Below are 19,935 nucleotides of genomic sequence, written 5' to 3' on the forward strand. Positions count from 1 at the left end.
ATTTGCTACAGATGATATTTTTGATTTTAGTATTTTACTTGCCAAAAAACTTTCTGTATAAATGCAAATTCAATAAACAAAAAACCACAACTCAGTGCATTTAGAAACACAGGTCAGATACAGATACAATGTCGAAGAACATGCATCTTATGTATGATGAACCATTATGCTTTTTGTACAAAGTGGAACAGCTACCTTTCCAGTTATAGAAACAGTTACCTAATCATAATTTTGCCTGTTCCACAGTAACCATTCTGTATGATAGTCCATATGGAATGAAAAAGGAAAAAAAAAGAAGACAAAAAAACATCCACTGCAAAACACTTGTATAAGCTTAGATTAAAAAAAAAAAAAAGTAACCATAAGCTTTCTTTTCCAATGATGTAGAAGTCGCATACTCATTGTTCCTAATCATGATACTACAATGCTACCACCTGCTTTCGCCTCGTCTTTGTTGCCATTACTGTAGTTGTGTGTAAAACTGTGATTAAAAAATAACTAATCAAGAAATCTAATAAAGCTGGGTTCCCTTTTTACTCTCCTCTTTCTGTTCTCACAGAACGTGAGCCATGTATTTTGACGGGGACACCAACCCGACGGACCTGCGCTTCTTCAACTGGATGGTGGTGGTGGCGCAGGTGTTTGGGCTGCTGTCGGTGGTGCTGGTGGCGGTGTGGATGGGCCACTACCAGGGTGGCTTCGCCTGGCAGTCAGACCCTACGCACCAGTTCAACCTCCACCCGCTCTTCATGATCATCGGCATGGTCTTCCTCTACGCTGACGGTGGGGGGTTGGGTGAGGGGGTGGGAGGGATGGTGGATGGGGGTAGGAATAGAGGTGAGAGAAAGGGGGAGGGTTAGGGGGTTGGGTTGGAGGATGGGGGGGGGGGGGTTGGAGGGGGTTAAGGTTGGGGTTGGGAGCGTGATGGCTGGCTTGTATTTGAATTTTTGATTGATTTCTGCCAGCACTTGACACTTTATGAGTAATGCTACATTGTTTTCTTTTGATATTTTTTTTGGATAAAAACAAGTTGAGATCTTAACTTTGGCCTTTGTCTACACCGATTGTGGGTGGGTCGTTGGCGTTGGAGGGGGATTAGGGCATGGGGTGGAAAAAGGGATAAGGGAGAGGGGGGGCTTCCTTTCATTTATTTCTGCCAGTGCTTGACAGTTTGGTTGGATTTTTTGGGGGGTGGGGGGGTTGTTTGAGGGAAGAGAGCATTTTGTGTTCTATGATAAAGAACTAGCAAGAGTGCTATAAGCTAAGATTGGGTGATTTAACAATTTGTTGGCTGAGGGGGTGTGTCCTTTAGGTGACCAGGAGCGGTAAGTAGGTCTGTCTTATGACCTATAGGGGGTGCCAGTAGGAGGATTGTGGTGGCTTTCAGTAGTTTGCCACCACACAGACTACTGTACTTTATGGTAGTCAGTTTTTACATTTTAGTCAAGTGTTCATAGCGTTTTGTGTACTGAGAACAAAAGACAGCAGACTGATAGCTGAGATTGATAAGATAAGTTGTGGTTGTGTATGGGGGTTGTTGGATGAGTGGCATGGAGAGGTGGGCGGGGGGTGCGGTTTAAGACCACTGAAATAGCATGCGAGGTGGGGACGTAGTTGGTGAGGGAGGGGTTGAAATAAAGCTGTGTGGTAATTATGTGATGAAAGAATCCTCTTACAGTAATGTTAACTTTAATTATTAATTTCCTCCTCTTGTGGTTGTGGCTGCAAACTCCCACATTCACTTTATTTTTTACGAGTGGGCTTTTACCGTCCATGACCTTTTTTTTTTTTTTTTTTTTTTTTTACCCCATCATGTAGACAGCCATATTTTGTTTTTTTGGTGGGTGTGTGTGCTGGATGTGTTCTTGTTTCCTTTATCCATCAATTACTGACATGGATTACAGGTCTGCATGAGCGATTTATCTTCTGCATGCAATCCACATGAAAGGATTCAGGCAATAGGAGGTCTGCACACATGTTCACACCACACACACACACACACACACACACACGGACACATTCATGTGCACATATACAAATACATATGTGAACAAGTGACTCTGGTTCTCGATTGTATGAATCAAGACATGAAATATACACACACCACACACACACATACACACGCATGCAACATACATGCACCCACATGTACCCACCCACCCACCCACACATTTAAGTGCACATATACAAATACATATGCTGGGCAAGTGACTCTGGTTCTCAGTTTTTAAATTTAGACATGTACAAACACATACCACACACACACTGCACACACACACACATGCTTACGCACATACACAAACACACACACACACACACACAAACATACACAACACACACACACACACAAACATGCACACACACACCCACATGCACATGTACAATCACTGTTTGTGACCAGATACAAAATTTCAGTTTTGTGAGTGATCAGGCAGAAAAATGAAGAAAAAATTCAGAGGAAAATTAAAAAGAAATTCTGATGATTTCTTAACACTGTGTGTCTGTGTCTGTGTTTGTGTCTGTGTGCGTGTGTTATGTGTGTGTGGTGTGAGTGTGGGTGTGTGTGTGTTTACATGTTTGTGTATGTGTGTCTGCATGTGTGAGCATGTTTCTCCTGCATGTCTGTGCGTGCACACATGTTTGTGTGTGCTTTTGTAACATGCACCACCCTGCACTTTGCTCCCTTGTCACAACGCAACAGGCATCCTGGCGTACCGTGTGTTCCGTAACGAGAAGAAGCTGTACATCTAAGATCGTGCACGCTGTGGTGCACGTGGCAAGCCCTCGTCTTTGTGGGTGTGGGGATGAAGGCCGTCTTCGACTTCCACAACCTGACCAACAAACCCAACCTGTACTCCCTGCACAGCTGGGGTCGGGCCTCTTTCGTTGTCGTCGCTCTTCGGGCTGCAGGAGGGTGTGCTGCTCTTAAAGTTCTCTCCTTCAGGTCATTGCTTTGATAAGAGCACAGGTGTGGTGGTTGCTGCACTTGGAATGTTCTCTTCTTCAGGTCGTCGCTTTGATAGAGTGCAGGTGTTATTACTTTAACCCTCTTATCCCCAGGTCACTCAGCACCAATCACCCCTGACATCCCATGCCAAGGCAAATAACCCTTGTGATTTTCGATAGTGGGTAATCATAAACATTGATAAACAATGTAATTACCTTCTTTTGTTTATTTTTCCCTGCATTCTATACATAATAAAGTTGCAGAAGAATTTTTGTTTCCAGGCTCATGTTGGTTTGTATTTACACACTCAAAAATAAATGTATCAAATTTGATGGTCTCATGGAAATCGCTGTTCTGATGAAAGGATTTTGAACATTTTCAGTGACTATTTTTGCAAGTGGTTTTATAATTACACCCATTATTTGCTTTAGTCTTCTATGTTTACTGTGAGTGTGTTTCTTGTCTTATGTCTGCCATTATGTATTTGAACTGATCCATTTATTAACCCTGCCGAAAAGTTGTCTCCCGAACAAAGCCAGTGCAAACTTAGAGATGCCAGTTATGGTGGTGGGCTGCCCATGATGTTGTATGACCTACTTCTCACTCTGCGAGCGATGAAAAGTCCACCATGAAAGCGGACTGCACACCCTCCCTAACATCTCCATACTGCTACCACCATTGCCCCTGAGCCTGTCAGTGCCTGTGATGTTGTTGCAGTGGTTGCTGGGCTTTTTGGCGTACCTGACTCCGGTGGTTGGGATGGCGGGTGAAGCGGTTCTACATGCCCTACCATCGCTTCTGGGGTGCTGCCCTGCTGGCCTTGTCTGGGGCCCACCGTGCTGATGGGCATTACAGAAAATGCCATTTTTAAGATGTGAGTACGGCATAGTAGATCTTCGTGTTTGCAAGTGCCACATAATGTATTGATGGGAGTCATTATAATTGCTATTTTTAAATGTGAGTAGGCATTGTAGATCTGTTTCAACTGCCAGTATAATGAATTGTGGGAGTTGTTGAAAATGCCATTTTTAAAGGTGAGTAGGCGTTGTAGATCTTGTTTATGATACCAGCATAATAATTATGTATTGATGGGAGTCATTGGAAACGCCATTTTTGAAGTATGAGTCGGCATTGTTGATCTTTTTTGAGATACCATCATAATGTATTGATGGAAGTCGTAAGAATTGCCATTTTTAAAGTGTGGGTAGGCTTTGTAAATCTTCTTGTTTGCAATACCCAACTAATGTATTGATGGGAGTTGTAAAAAATGCCATTTTTAAAGTGTGAGTAGGTGTTGTAGATTTTGTTTGCAATACCAGCATAATGTATTGATGGGAGTCATTGAAAACGCCATTTTTAAAGTGTGAGAAGGCATTGTAGATCTTGTATGCAATGCCAACATAATGTATTGATTAGAGTTGTTGAAAGTGTGAGTAGGCATTGTAGATCTTCTTGTTTGCGATGCTAACATGATGTATTGATGGGGGTCGTTGTGAAAATGCCATTTTTATAGTGTGAGTTGGCTTTGTAGATCTTGTTTGCGATGCCAGCTTAATGTATTGATGGAAGAATGCCATTTTTAAAGTGTGAGTAGGCATTGTAGTTCTTCGTGTTTGTGATGCCAACATGATGTATTGATGGGAGTACAATGAAAGTGCCATTTTTAAAGTGTGAGCATGCGTTATGTGGATTGAGGGCTTAGTGGTTATGTGTCTGTAGGCGTTAAGTGGATTGAGGGCTTAGTGGTTATGTGTCTGTAGGCGTTAAGTGGATTGAGGGCTTAGTGGTTATGTGTCTGAAGGCGTTAAGTGGATTGAGGGTTCAGTGGTTATGTGTCTGTAGGCGTTAAGTGGATTGAGGAGGGCTTAGTGGTTACGTGTCTGTTGGCGTTAAGTGGAATTGAGGGCTTAGTGGTTATGTGTCTGTAGGCGTTAAGTGGATTGAGGGCTTAGTGGTTATGTGTCTGCCTAGGAAGCACGGGAATCTGAGGGATCAAATCCCACATTTTTCCAGAATTTTCTTTCTCTCTACTACACATGAAGTGGTGGTCTGGATGCTAGTCATTTGGATGAGGCGATAATGCAAGGTCCATTGTGCAGCATGTTCTTTGCATATGTAAAGAACCCCAGCAACCAATGGGCTTGTCCTTGCCAAATTCTGTAGAAAATACCATTCTGATATTTCAACAAGCTTCCTGGGGAGGAGCAAGCCCAGATTTCACACAGAGAAATCTGATATGGCAAAATGTAATACAATTACGATACATTGTGTATATGATACAATGACAATATAATTACATTGACAATACAATACAGTAACAATAATACAATACAATACAATACAATACAATACAATGTACATCTTGCACAATACCAACACAATGTATACATGATTGAAGTAATTGAAAATGCTGTTTTGAAGTGTGAATAGACATAGATCTTCTTGCATGACACCAACATAATGTCTTATTGGGAGTATTTGAAAAATGACAATTTGAAATTGTGACAAGGGATTATAGATCTTCTTTCATGATATCAACATAATATATTGATGGGAGTCATTGAGAATGCCATTTGAAATATAAGTAGGCGTTGACAACATAAAGTGTTGATGATGGGAGTCTTTGAAACACAACTGTTGTATTGTGTGAGTTGGTGTTAAAGACTTTCTTGCAACATGCCCCAACATAATGTATTGATGGGAGTCTGCTCAGTCATTGAAAACGACGGTTTTAAAGTGTGAGTAGGCAATATAAACCTTGTAGCATGATTTTAACATCGTATGTTGATATGAACCCCTCCCCCCCCAAAAAAGGAGAAAATAAATGCCATGTTGGATGAGAAGGGAGCACATACAAAATAACATCAATGTGTTAGGAAAATCGATCCACTGTGATTTGTTTTCTGTGTCAGTAAGCTTCTTCACGTGGTGTGTGACAGGAGTGTTGGGTTCAGAATCCACAGGTACTGGGTGGCTTGGCCCTGTTCGGGGGACTGTTGCACACACAGGCGACAGCTGTCTCGCAGGTCTTGCAATAAGCACACATGTGGCAAGGCTATTCATTTCATTCAGTGGGGTTTTTTGGGAAAAGATGAAAAGGACAAACAGCGTTGCTGTCGATTTTATCGGCTGAATAACTGGTTTGGGTGTTGTGACAGTGTTTTAGTGTGTGTGTGTGTGTGTGTGTGTGTGTGTGTGTGTGTGTGTGCTTTAGTGTACATACATATGCACAAATGTAAGCTTATTGTGAGTGTGTGTTTTGTTGGCATGTGGTTGGTGTCATACACACATAACAAAACTGTACGTGTGCAGACCACATTTTCATACACATGCACACATCTTCACAAAAAATGATGAATAAGCTTATCCACCTTATTATTAAAAAAAAAAAAAAAGATTGTTGCATGGAAATCATAATAGTCTGACAACACCTTTCGTTTCTTTTCCTCTGCAGAAAGCCGTCATGGGGTGGCCCCGGAGGGGATACTGGTCAACTTTTTGGGGTCTTCGTCATCGCCTTTGTGGTGTTGGTCATCTACCTGGTCACCAAGCCAGAGTACAAGCGCCCGCCCTGCCCCCGAAGAGGACCATATCCCGTTGAATGAGTAACAAAAAATTTTGCTCCAGTTATGATCCAGATTCCAGATTTGTGCTGCGGAAAAGGAATTTTTTGTTTGTCTTGCACTCTTGTAATTTTTTTGTTTTTTGTTTTTTGTTTTTTTGTTTTTGTGGTTTTGTGCAATGTTCTGAATATCAGTATCTATATCAGTAAAAAAAAAAATGTTTATAAGTTATCTGAGATGTATATCCATTTTTGGTTGATGTTCAGTCTTGTGTTTGCAGCAGACCACCAAGTAACAAAAAAACCAAAACCAAAAACAAGTCCATTTGAGGACCCAGGAAGGGTTTTTTAAATCCTTTTTTTTTATATTTTCTTATAGACATTTGGAAGCCAGATGGACACTATAGCCAAGTGTTTAAAGCATTGGACTTTCACACTGAGGGTCAGGGTCCAGGGTTTGAAATCCTAGTCACAGCACCTGGTGGGTAAAGGGTGGAGATTTCCTGATCTCCCAGGGCAATGGATGTGCAGACCTGCTAGTGCCTGAACCCCCCTTCGTGTGTATATGTATCAGAAGATCAGAAAAGCATGTCAAAGATTCAGTAATTTATGTCAGTGTTCAGTGGGTTATGGAAACGAGAACATACCGGGGCATGCATCCCTCTGAAAACAGAGTGTGACTGCCTACATGGCAGGGGTAAAAATGGTTATACATGTAAAAGCCCACTTGTGAAACGAGTGATGTGTGAGTCACAGCCCACGAATGGAGGAAGAGAGATACTTGAAAGCCGGTGCAGTTTTTTATTCGTATGTATCTTCATGTCTAGTCAGTTTGAATATGTTTTGTTGTTGTCTCTACCCATATCCCGATGTGAGCTGTTGTTTGTTAATCACATACACCAAAAATCTCTAAAACAAGAGGGCGGGTGGGAGAGTAAAGGATAAAGGGGGCAAGGTGGAGGGGACTGGGAGAGGGATGGAGAGAGATTTGATTTAAAAAAAAAAAAAATCTGCTGGAATGTGCCATGAACCAGGAACACTGCCAAGGAAAGAATTTTTATAAAAAGAAAAGAAAAAAAGAAAAAGAAAGAGATTAAAACCCTTTGACTGCTCATTTGAATGTTCGGCAATTTAGGGCTGTCACCTCATATAGATAAGACAGAGCTTACAGGTTAGAATGTCATTGTCAGTCGTCATTCCATATTTTGAGTCCCTCCTCTTGGGGCTGCATTATTTTTGTCAAGCAAAACCCAATCAGCCATTGATGATAACACAAAAAAGTAATATCTGCACTTCAAATTTATGGCACACTGATCTCATTTCACCACGGTTCAGCAGTCCAGGGTTGAGGTGAACAAAAACAAATCTGTGAAAGCTGCAGTTCAAACAGATGACTAGTCAACCCCACCAGAAGGGGAAAAAACACAACAACAACAACAACAACAAACAACAAAACCCACAGAAAAAACCCAACACATCTTGAATTGATCACAAATTAAATGACCTTGTTTGCACAAAAGTGAATGAGCATTCTTAAATGCACAAGCTTGCACACACATACACTTGAAGTGAGTGATAATTTGGGGATGATGTGGTGGTGGGAACAGTGTGGGGGGTGGGTGTGGGTGTGTTAGGGCTGTTGTTCAGGGTGTGGACGGGAGGGGTGGGGGATGGAGAGGTTGAGGGAGGAGGATGAATGACACTGGACATTACAAAGATACTTGTCAAGGGAATGGATAAGCACTTAGAACTTTAAGAAACGAATGTGATGGAATGAGATCAAGAATAAACAAAAGAAAGAAAGAAAAAACATTGATGCAAGTTATGAAAGATAAGCAGAATGCAATGTTTAAGTTACAAATAGTGTAATGTTAGTTATTGTTCATATATTGTTGTAAAGCCAAAAAATACATTTTTGTACGGGTTACATTCAGCTGTTTTTTGCTTTATTTTTGTTTAATATTTTGGTTTGTATGTTTGTTTTCAATTATGTTATATATCTGCAGTCTACACAATCTAGGTGTTCTCTAGTCGTTCTCGCTGCTATTCAGATCATATTTTCTCTGGTTTTAGCTAAGCCTAAAAAGTATTGCATGTTCTTTTCTCCCTTCTTCAACCCATTTAGTTCTTGCTCTGATTTGTGCCCCCCTTGCCTTTTCTAATGATATAATCTCCCAGTCTGCTGCAGGTTTAGTAAGTTCATATGTTTCTTTAGACATTATTCATGTTTTCTCAATATCTAAATTTTTAAGAAAGATATTTTTTATAATCTGTTCTAGAAGTAGAATTCACAAATGATCTGAAACATGTTTTTTGATATGTTGTTCATTTCCTTGGTTTTTTTCTTCTTCTTTTTTTATGTTTGGTTTCAAGGTGTTTACTGAAGATGCATTCCCATATAATTTGATAGTTTGTACTTATTCTGTTGCCATTTCTTCAAGTGCATCATTTTTGTTTAATCATTAAATTTTTTGAGAACCTTTGCTTTCCTTTTGTGGTTATTAAGCATGTTTGGATCTTGTTAAGGGAAGGTTTGTATAACACAACTGTTTATATTTTGTTGACAGTTGTTGAACATTGAATTTACTAGCTTTTGTGCATTTATCTTGATACTTACTTACTTACTTGATACTTGATTCTTGCGGTGAAGAAGGCCTAACTGGCCTGTTCACCATTCCAGGAAAAAGAAATCACTACACATTAGACTGTGTGTGGCATGTGTGGCACAGACTAGTGGTAACATTCCTGGTCGTAGAGAGTGGGTACACACCTCCAGTGTGCATCCCTGCCTGTTTTTTGAACATGTTGACAGATGAGGCGGTTACAACACTGTCAGGAAGGCTATTCCAGACTGTGACTGTTGGAGAAGTAGCCAGCCTGTAGGTTCAGCCTGCAGTGTCCCTTGGGCCAGCTTATGGCCTGTTTCCCCCAAGTATCCCTGCCTTGGAAGAGGTGGAGCACTGGTGATCTGTGTCATAGATTTTGTGGACGTATTTGTATACATTGATCATGCCACCTCTGGTATGACGATGCTCAAGCTAGGTAGTTTCAGGCTAACAAGACATTCTGGGTAGGGGAGCTCATTCAGGGAACCTATCAGGCGGGTTGCTCGCCTTTGGACATCTCAAGGTCAGTGCAGAGTGTCCTGTGTCTTCCGCTGCCAAACTGAGTGGCCATACTCCAGGCTGGTCTCACCAGGGAACTTGTAGAGTGAATGAAGGTTTCTGGCGTAAAATGGTTGAAGGTTCTTCTTTTGACGCCTAGGGCTCTGTTGGCTTTTGCTGTTGCATGCGCCATGTGGTTCTTGAAGCTCCGGTCTTGTCCACAACACACCCAGGTCTCTCTCGACGTCACTCTCCTCCAGCCAGTGAGTGCACTCCACTCCCTGGATGAAAGCGTAGTTGCCAGTCTGTGGACCACTGCTGTAGCGGTCTAGATCCTCTTGAAGAGTAGCCCTCGACTTGCTGTCATCGCTGCATAGGAAGACCTTAGTGTCATCTGCAAAAAGCTTAACATGACTGTGGACATGGTGAGGGAAGTCATTGATGTAAATGAGTAGAGGATAGGTCCTAAGACGCTGCCTGAGGAATGCCGCTTGTCACCCCTGCTTGCTCTGAACTTACACTGTTTACGACGACACTGCTGTGACCTGTTGGGAAGGAAATCCCTGATTCAATCGAGGACCTTTCCACTGATGCCAAGAGCTTTCACTTTGGCCACTAATCTGCGATTGGGGGCATCCTATCAAAGGCTTTCATGAAGTCCATGTATACTGCAATCCACCCCTCCTTCTGCATCAATCATCCTCAGTCCAGATGTCGAAAGTCTCCATTAGCTGAGTCGTGCATGATCATCCCTGTGTAAAGCCATGCTGTCGCTTGCTGATCAGTCTGTTGTCCTGAAGATGTGCTATGAGCTGCTCTTGAACAAGTGCCTCCAAAGTCTTGCAGAGTATGCGGTTAGGCTTACTGGCCTGTAGTTGTTTGGGCTGAGCTGGCTGCCTTTTCTGAAGATCGGGGTGACATTTGCAGTTCTCCAGGTATCGGGGATCTTTCCAGCTCCCAAAGACTTCCTGAAGATGATGCTAACGGGAAGAGCAGCATACGTGGGCTGATCCCGTCAGGTCCAGTGCTTTCCCAGTCTTCAGGCTGGCAAGGTGCTTCCTGACAGCTTCTTCTGAGATGACAAAGTCAAGCAGCTCAGAACCATCGCATAATCTGGCATCTCTGGTAGATCGCCGTCTCTCTCTGTGGTGACACTCTGGAAGAAACTATTTAGGAGGTTTGCCTTCTCCTTGTCTTTTGTCGTCTTTGTTCCATCCTCTCTTTTGAGATCTGTAATGCCTGTTCTGGCCTTGGTTTTGGATTTCTTCCTCTGGTTCCCGGATACAGTTGTTTTAGAACATGCTTTTCCGTGACCTGGTCAAGCTTATCTCTGAAGGTTGTTCAAGCTTCTTCTACAGGAAGACCCTCCCAGTTGCTCCTGCAGTTGACCCCACAAAGCTCTTCTTTCATTCCCTTATAGTCCAGCCTTGTTCCAGTTGTGGCGTTTCTGCTGATCTTTCCCTTTATATAAACATGAGAGGTGATGACAAGTGTTGCATGATCACTCTTTCCTAGTGCAGAAGTTGTAATGATCTCATCCACTGGTGACTTCTCTGTTGGTTAAAACCAGGTCATCCAGCGTTGGTGTCTGGCCCTCTCTGATGTGAGCAGCTTGTGTCTGGTGCTGAATCAAGTAAGCGTCTTTCACAGTTTTAAACAATGGCTAGCTGGGTGACCACTGGCACATCTTTTTCCTATCCCAGTCAGTCTCTGGGAAGTTAAAATCCCCCAACACTAGCAGGTGCAATGGCATCACTTCTGTCACTGACAGCGGCAACTTGTTCAGACTGTCATTATTCTGTTCATGACTGTTTAGACTCCGGTACACCAGGCCTATGGTTATTTCTTCTTTGTCTTTCAGTTGCAGTCAAAAAAAAACTGTTTCCTCAAAGTCTGTACTCAAGTCTCTGCATGCAGGTTTTAGCTCTTCTTTTACATACAGGCAGATACCCCTTCCTCTCTTGTCAAGGTTATGAAACATTTTAAATCCTGGGATAGCAGTTTCACTGTCTTGAACTTCATAGCGCAGATTCTTTGGCTTGATTTCAACATTTCCAATAACAGCTGGCTTGTGCAGCTCTACCATGGCTTCCAGTCCTGACCGTTTGTTCAGAAGACTGTCTGCGTTTGTGTACAAACAACAAAAAGAGTTGGTACTAGAAACGTTGGACATATTTACATTGAGTGCATTAGAGGAACATTTAAAACTGGTGTGTTTAAAACTATGTATATTCTTTTGCTTCTTGCGTTCTACTGTCCTCTGCTCTCCTCTTCTGGTTGTGGGTGCTGGTTCTTCCCGATGTTCACAACCTTCCCGTTTTTTCTGACCCATTTTGCAGTACTGTCTCCTTCTTGCTTAGAGAGTACTTGTTTTTCCTTCATCTCTTAGAATAGTGCCTGTTCTATTGTCCGTTCAGCTGGTGTCAGATCTTTCCTAGCACTAAAACTGGTGAGCATAATCTCAGTGTCTACATCACTTCCTAGATTTTTCTTTGTCGTTGTGATTGCTTGCAGAGCATCATCTCTGGTTGCCTCGCTGGTAAATGACAGTCTCAGGGTCTAGGTCCTTTCATATTGGACGAAAAGTTCCCGAGTCTCTGGACTCCAGTGGGAACACAATCACTGTTTGCTTGTGTCAGTATCCTGCTTGAGGCGTCAATGTCTTCTCTGTCTCTATCCTTCTTTTCCTTACTTGTAGGCTCAGGTATTCTGAAGATAATCAGGTTCTTGCTTCTGCGTGTCCTATCTTTTATCTGTCTGTTACGCTCTTTGTTTTTCTCTATTTCTTCCTTTTTGATCTCTACTGTAGCATGTGTCTGACCTTCTGCACTACCTGCCAGACTTCTCACTGCATCCGCCATCTTGGGTGGGAAATCTCCCTCTTCAATCATCTTCATTTTGTCTTTCATCTCTGTGACTTCTTGCCCAAGTCTGCCCACTTCTAGTTGCACTTTCAGGAGACCATCAATGAAGTTGTTAGCTAACTTACTACATGTTGGTTTACAGTACCAGTGGAGAAGGGGTCTTGTGGAGGTGCTATCCTTGGAAAGAACCTCATACATTGCAACATCAATGCCTTGACACGATGCATGGAACCAACGATGGCAGAGACCACATTCCAGGGCTTTATCAGTGTCTATGCAAATAGTTCCACAGTCGATGCAGCGATTATCATTTTGCCCATGTGTCGGTCATGATTCCCTATCTTGGAAGAAGCAGAGCTAGCCCTGGTTCTTTGCCTATCGTCTTTGGGCTCCATACTAGTAGAGGATCGCATTTGCGAAACTTTCCTGGACATTGCTGCACGGCACACGTGTTTACAGCGTCAAGACTGTCAATGAGTTACTAACTTCACAGCGATACTTCGTCTGCTCGTGAATAGGCTTATTGCGTTATCATGGATGCTATGAAAAAGTTCTTTGGTGTGCGTCGACGCCGTCCGACAGAGAAAAGAAGAAGAGTCACTCACCTTCACATGGAGATTTAGTTTCCTACTTACTATATCTGCAGATGTTTTAGCGGTAGCTTAGGAGAGGCTACAAGTTAATGTACCAGTAAAATCACTTTTGAATTTGCCACCATCTTGATGCTGGGTCAGTGCTATGGGAGTCTGAATCTGGATCCGAAAAATGGTGCAGTTGGCAATTTCAAGGCGTTCTAGACACAGTCCTTAATATAAACATGTGCACTGGTTCTTAGAAAAGCATTTCTAAAAGTCTTAATTTATGTCCATCGTATATATCAGTTGATCATAATGTTTTGTGTATCTGAGATTGATATGTAATCTTTCATGTGTCAAAGATTACTTGTGCATCAGATGATCTGAGTGTGTTTGACATTTAGTGAGAAGTTGTGTGTATAAATCATGACATTTTTGATTGTTTCTATTTATGATACTTGGTTAATTTTTGTTGTTGTTGTTGTTGTCTTTACCTCTTTCTGAATTATTTTTTAAAATTATTGTTCAAAGTTGCAATAAGATCATGCACATTTTAGGTTTGTCTTAAAACTGTTATTGTTTGACGAGAGACATGTTTATGAGGTATGTATCAAATGTGTGTGTGTTCATGCACATGTGTAGATGCGGTTAATTCTGTACATATCTGTATTTTTTAGACATATTTTACTTATCATTTAAGCTTTCTTTCAGAGGGAGCCATTTTCTGGACATATTTTTATTTATTATTTGAATTAAATTGTATTTTTGGAGGGACAGTTTGTGACATTATTATGTTTATATTAGGCTTCCGAGTTGCTGAATGGCAGTACTGTTGTTTGCTTGAACAAGCATTTTAGGGTGAGGGAATGAGAGTGCTGCTATCAACCTTTGAGTGGAAATTATTTTATCTTTGTGAAATGTATCTGTGTCTTAAGTTCTGTGATTTTGTTTGTTTGTTTGTTTGATTTTTGTTGTTGTTTATTGTTGTTGTTTTTTTTTCAGTTGTCCAAGGAGTTTTCATTCATTGCCTTTTCTTAAAAAAAGACAAAAAACATCCATTAGTTTAGAAAATATAGTCATTGTTGGGGTTCAGGGATGTGTTCTCTGTTGCGAGATCATGTTGAAATAATTGGACTGATGTGATAAATTGGTGATGGCTCCAGGATTTAGGGGGAGAAGGAAAAAAAAAGTCCTCTACCTAGATGAAATTTGAGTCAGTATTCAAATAAAGATTTTATTTTTCAATTCCTCATTGGATCAGATGCTCATCTTAAAGAAATCTGCCGTGATGCCAGGAAACTATTTCATTATAAATATAATCAATCAAAAAAAAAAAAGTGTGTCAACCCACATGTGTGAACATGATTGGGAAGAAAGACTTGACGCTTCCAATAATTTTCACAACCTTGCAGCTGAGAATAAAGAACAAACAAAATTGTGTGCATATTATACCTTGTATGTACTGAACACTAAAATTTAGGTCTGAAGCCATCACCAGAAAAACTAAGACTGAGCAAATGCAAAATGTATAATCATGATGTTTTTTACTAAAAAAAACTTCACTTTACATTTGTGGTCAACTTGAGGGGTAAAATCCCAAAACGTTCACTGATGCATTTTAAAAAAAATTAGGGGTCAGCCTTAAAAATCCCCCAATGTTTTCTTCCAGTCATCCTTTAAAAAAACAAACCTTTAAGTATAAACCTTTGTGTACATAGCTTTATGTGGCAATGATGAGATGTATTCTGTTCAAACAAAACGCCACTCTTTGTGCTTTGCATGGTGCATTTAACTTTTTAGCTTGCATGGCACATATTTATATATACTTTATTTTTGTACATATTGTTTTCCTCTCAGCTTACTGAGACAATATAAGAATGTCAATGCTGATGAACTATCCAGCAGTGAAATTAGAATATCAAATACAATTGTTCAACTTCTTCCGTAATGTTACAGAAGTGAAGACATTTTGTTTGGAGAATTACAGCTATCCATTGTTTGAAATGCATCCATGAGATGCTTGGCATGTTTTAAAGTAGTATGTCATTATTTTGGTGTCATATACTGTACCATGTCAAACTGATGCAAACTAGGCCTATGGTTTGCTCTGTTTGGCCAAATTTCGCGCGGCTAACAGTGAAAAGACGCCCCTCTTAGTCTGGCCCGCTCTTAGCCAATCAAACGCCTCTAACAGCTATAAGCGCTGAATCATTCCTTTGGCCAAGGCTCTCCACGCCATCTTGTCAGGTTTTCGCTCTGTCTCGTCTAACGCTTTTTTTGGCTATTAAGCGTTTTCATTTGGCCTTATTTTGTTGTATGCGGCTTGCATGTGTATTGTGCTTACATTCTGTGTACTCGTTTCGACTCGGCCCCTCGATCGTATTTTCTACCTCTGAGTCGATCCTGTCTTTCCTTTCTCTGTTGGGGTTCGTATTGTTCGCTGGGTGCTTACGCGCGGTACCATGCCTCGTTTGCCATCCTACGAAGGCAGGGATCATGATGCTGGCAGAGATACTCGCCAAGAGACTCTCCCAGGCCCGGAGCTCATGATTTCTCCCGATAGGGACCGCGGCGATGCGTCTGCAGACGCTGATCGCGGAGGGGACGCTCGTCCCGATAAAACGGTCATGAAGGGGACCGGGGGGGAAAGGGATTCGAGCGTCACCTCCCGAAGTGTCCCAGCGCGAGGCGGGTGGAAGGGGGAGTAGCACGTCCTCTCTTGGTGGTGGGAACTCGCGGCTGGGTGCGGACTCCCAAGGGGAGGCCGCCCCCCGCCGTTATCCGGGTCCCCACACGGAGACGGCCCTCAGGGGCCCCAGTGCTGTTTCCCCTCCTCCCTCCTCGGTCGACCCCCCTCCCCCACCTCCTCCTGGGGGAGAAAAACAGTTGGTTCCGGGGGGGGACCTCCACTTAGCCCACCCCGGGCCAAGCCACCCCAGTCTCCCCACGGGAGGGGATTCTGGGCGCGTGGCAACCTGCTCTGCAGGTCTCCCCGCTATCCGGCCGGTCTCCCCTGCTGGGGGAGTCCCGCGCGTGTCAGGCGGTTCCGGGCAGTCAGACCGCCGGCCTTTCGGCCTGTCTGACACCCAAGTCGGACCTGACCTCCCTCCGACTTGGCCAGGCTTTTCCCTTCAACGAGGTCAAGGCACCAGTGACCCTTGGGGCTGGGGTCACGGGATGGCTGGTGCCCATGGGTGGTATCCCCCATTCTACCCGTACTGGGGTGCACCTATGGTGCATGCTGGGTTCCCGGGAGGACCAGGGACTAACCCCTGGTCCGCTCCCCACCGGACCCAACCCAGCACAGACCACAGAGTGACACACACAGCCCCGACAAGAGGGATTGACTCTTCGTTGGGCAGGTCGAGCTCCTCGACCAGTGTTAACACTACAGCCTCGAATAGGTCCTCTGTCAGCACGCAGGTGACCGCCACGGTCACTACGGCTTCCTTTTCAGGATCGACGGCAGCTGAGGGACCCCGCTCAGCCCGTGGGAGCCTGCTGGTCCCACCTACCCAGCCCTCGGTCCTAAAAGGAGATGAGTGGGTGTTCGTCCCCTCACAGCAGTCGTGGGTCCCTCTGGCGTCCAGGGACGCTCTCTCTGAGAAGGTGTGGCACCCACCATCCCAAGCATGGTTGGACCTACGGTCCACACACTCCCCACCCTCTTCAGGTGTCAAGGACATAACAGAGGAGACCAGGGTCCCTGCTCGGGATCGCCCCAGCTCATCCCGCTGGGCTGACCACAGCCCACAGGACGCCCCCGTGGGTACATCCACTTGGGATGGCACCCAACAGGGGATGGACTGTGAACAAGAAGGACAGCCCCTGTCTTCGGATGAGGACGAACAAGCAGATGAGCACTCTTCGCCCCCATCCCAGTGCGACAGATGGAGCCCACGCCTCCCTAGGGACCAGCCTGAACCAAACTCGGACTTTGCCGAGCTCGAACTGACCCTCCCCAATAGGGTCACACATGCTGAATCAGTCCCTCAGGCAACTTTGTCACCCTTAACCCTCCTACGGTCAGGTGACTCTAACTCCAGAACCACAAGGCGACTCAGAGTGCCAGAAATGGCTCAGGAGTGGCTTAATAAGCCAGCCCGCACCGTCAGGGGTGCTGCTTCCATCCCTCCTCCAGGCAGGGAGTCACTCTCTGCCCCGGGCGCTTTTGCCCCAGGCAAGTTCCTTAAAGATCCCTCCAAGGGAGGAGTGTGGTCCTGGTACACACAGGACCACCCTGCCTACAGGGAAGCAGAACCCTCCGCGCAGGACAGGATGTTGGTCTCACAGCGCACCACCTTCCCCACCTCAGCTACTCTTCCCTTTAAGACATTTGCAGAGTGGGACAAACTGGCCCGCCGCTGCCTCCTCGAGGTGTCCACGGCTTATACCTTCTTTGACGCGTTCCTCCACAGAGCCAATGAGCTGTGGGAACGACGTCCAGTTCAGCAGGACACGGAGTCTCCTTCCTCTGGCCTGCCTGGCCTCTTCTCAGACCCGAGGTTAAACACTTTTGGCAATCGAGTAGCGTCTGGTCTCACGGCAGCTGCAGACGCAGCTACCAGCCTTCACTTCAATACGGTGCTAGCGCGGCGGGATGCTGTTCTCCGCCTCTCTAACATTCCAGTAGAGGAGAGGGCTGCTCTGCGGTCCATCCCAGCACAGCAGCACTCCCTCTTCGGCCAGTATGCGCCGCATTTTGTCAGCCACAGGGCAGAGACAAACCGGGAGGTGGCCTCATATTTAGCCCAATCCTCCCAGGGGCGCCAGGGTTCTATGCCTTTGAAGAGACCCGCCACCAGGGCTCCTCCATATACCTCGCCTCCTAAGCCAAAGCGGCGTGCTCAGAATCAGCGGCAGAGGAACAAACCACCTCATGGCCGTCCAAGCCGTCCGGCCATGCCCAAGGCCAGAAGGCAGCACCCCCAATGACTGGGCCCCGATTCAGCACCGCCAGTCGTTCAGCCTCTCCAAGTAGGAAACTTGTCCCGGCACGCGCATCAGTGGCGTGCTCTGGGACTCAACGACTGGATTGTGTCGGTGCTAGAGTCGGGGTACATGCTCCCTTGGGTGGGGGACCGCCCCCCTCTAAGATCCACTCCTCCTCCTTATGTGCCCAGCTCGATGGAGCAGGAGAGCGTCTTAGAGAAAGAGATATCGCACCTACTCCTCATAGGGGCGATATCTCAACTCTCGGACCCGGGCCCCGGTTTTTACGGCCGGTTGTTCGTGATTCCAAAAGTCTCCGGAGGGTGGAGACCAGTCCTGGACTTGTCCCCCCTCAACAGTTTCCTCCCCAAGATGAAATTCAAGATGGACACACAGGCACAGATTCGGGAGACCATGCAACAGGGAGATTGGGCGACGTCCATCGATCTGAAAGATGCTTATTTCCATATCCTCATCCACCCGGCATCCCGCCGGTACCTGAGGTTCGTGTGGAGGGACAGAGTGTTCCAGTTCTCTGCCCTCCCATTTGGTCTGTCCCTTGCCCCTTTCCTGTTTACCAAGGTGGTGCGGGAATTGGTGTCAATCGTCCGGTCGGAGTCCATTCGGCTCTGTGTGTACCTGGACGACTGGCTTATTCTGGCCCAGTCACAGGCTCTGTGCCAGAGTCATACAGCCAGACTTCTAGACCTGTGCTCCCAACTGGGCTTCATCACGAACCAGGAGAAATGCGATCTGTCCCCGAGCCAGTCCTTCGACTTCTTAGGGATGAGATTCGACATGCGGTCCATGATAGTCTCTCCGACGCCAGATCGGTGGGACCGTCTGGCAGGCCTCCTCAACCACTTGCGCCATTCCTCCCAAGCAACGGCGCGGACACTTTCTTCCCTCCTGGGCATGATGGAGTCCATGGCACCTCTCATCCCTCTGGGCAGGGTTCTCAAGCGCCCTCTTCAGAGGGCACTCAGGCTACGGTGGTCCCAGAGCACTCAGCCATGGGATACCCGGATATGTCTGGGCGAGTGGTTCCTCGAGGTGACATCAGAGTGGTTAACCACCCCTCTTCTGACACAGGGGGTGCCCATAGCCCCACCTACTCTTCAGGTGGCACTATTCACAGACGCCTCCTCCATGGGCTGGGGAGCCCACATGGACTCACTCCATGCAGCAGGGACTTGGTCCCCGGAGGAGCGCCTATGCCACATCAATGTTCTGGAACTGGAGGCAGTTCGCAGGGCTCTCCAGCACTTCATAGCGGAGGCCAAAGGCAAGACCATTCGCTTGTTCACGGACAACACAACAGTCGCTTGTTACGTGAACAAAGGGGGCGGAGCGCACTCGCCAGACCTCTCTCTGCGGACCGAGGCTCTCCTCCGTTGGTGCCACAGCAGGGGCATTGCACTTTCAGCGAGACACATAGCAGGGAAAGACAACATTTTGGCAGATGCTCTCAGCAGGTCCAAGAGTGTCATACACACAGAGTGGACCCTGGACAAGGACACCCTGCAAGGAGTGTGGGAACAGTGGTTCCGGCTGATGGTGGACCTCTTTGCGACAAGGTTCAGCAAGAGACTTCCCACGTACGTCTCTCCAGTCGCCGACCCAGAAGCATGGGCAGTGGACGCTCTCTCTCTAGACTGGAGCAGTCTGATTGCCTACGCGTTTCCTCCCTTTCCAATCCTGTCCAAGGTGATACGGAAAGCCAGGTTGGAACGCCCGCAGATGATCCTCATTGCGCCGAAATGGCCAGCCCAGCCCTGGTTTCCGGTCCTTCAGTCCCTGACACATGTTCCACCACTGGAACTGGAAACCAAACCTCATCTGCTGAGGCAGCCTCGTTCGGGCATTCCTCACTCCAATCCTCAAATGCTCCACCTGCACGCGTGGCTGCTGTGCGGGCGGATCTGTCAGCATCACCATTGAAGTCTTCCAC

General features: G+C 45.5%; 1 pseudogene; it reads left to right on the top strand.

Annotated features, from left to right (window-relative positions):
• The first annotated feature begins 559 nt into the window (after positions 1–559).
• LOC143277667 (putative transmembrane ascorbate-dependent reductase CYB561 homolog) lies at positions 560–6,552 on the top strand (annotated as a pseudogene).
• Positions 6,553–19,935: the final 13,383 nt, after the last annotated feature.

The sequence above is a fragment of the Babylonia areolata genome, chromosome 2, assembly GCF_041734735.1.
Source record: "Babylonia areolata isolate BAREFJ2019XMU chromosome 2, ASM4173473v1, whole genome shotgun sequence".
NCBI classification, from domain to species: domain Eukaryota; kingdom Metazoa; phylum Mollusca; class Gastropoda; order Neogastropoda; family Buccinidae; genus Babylonia; species Babylonia areolata.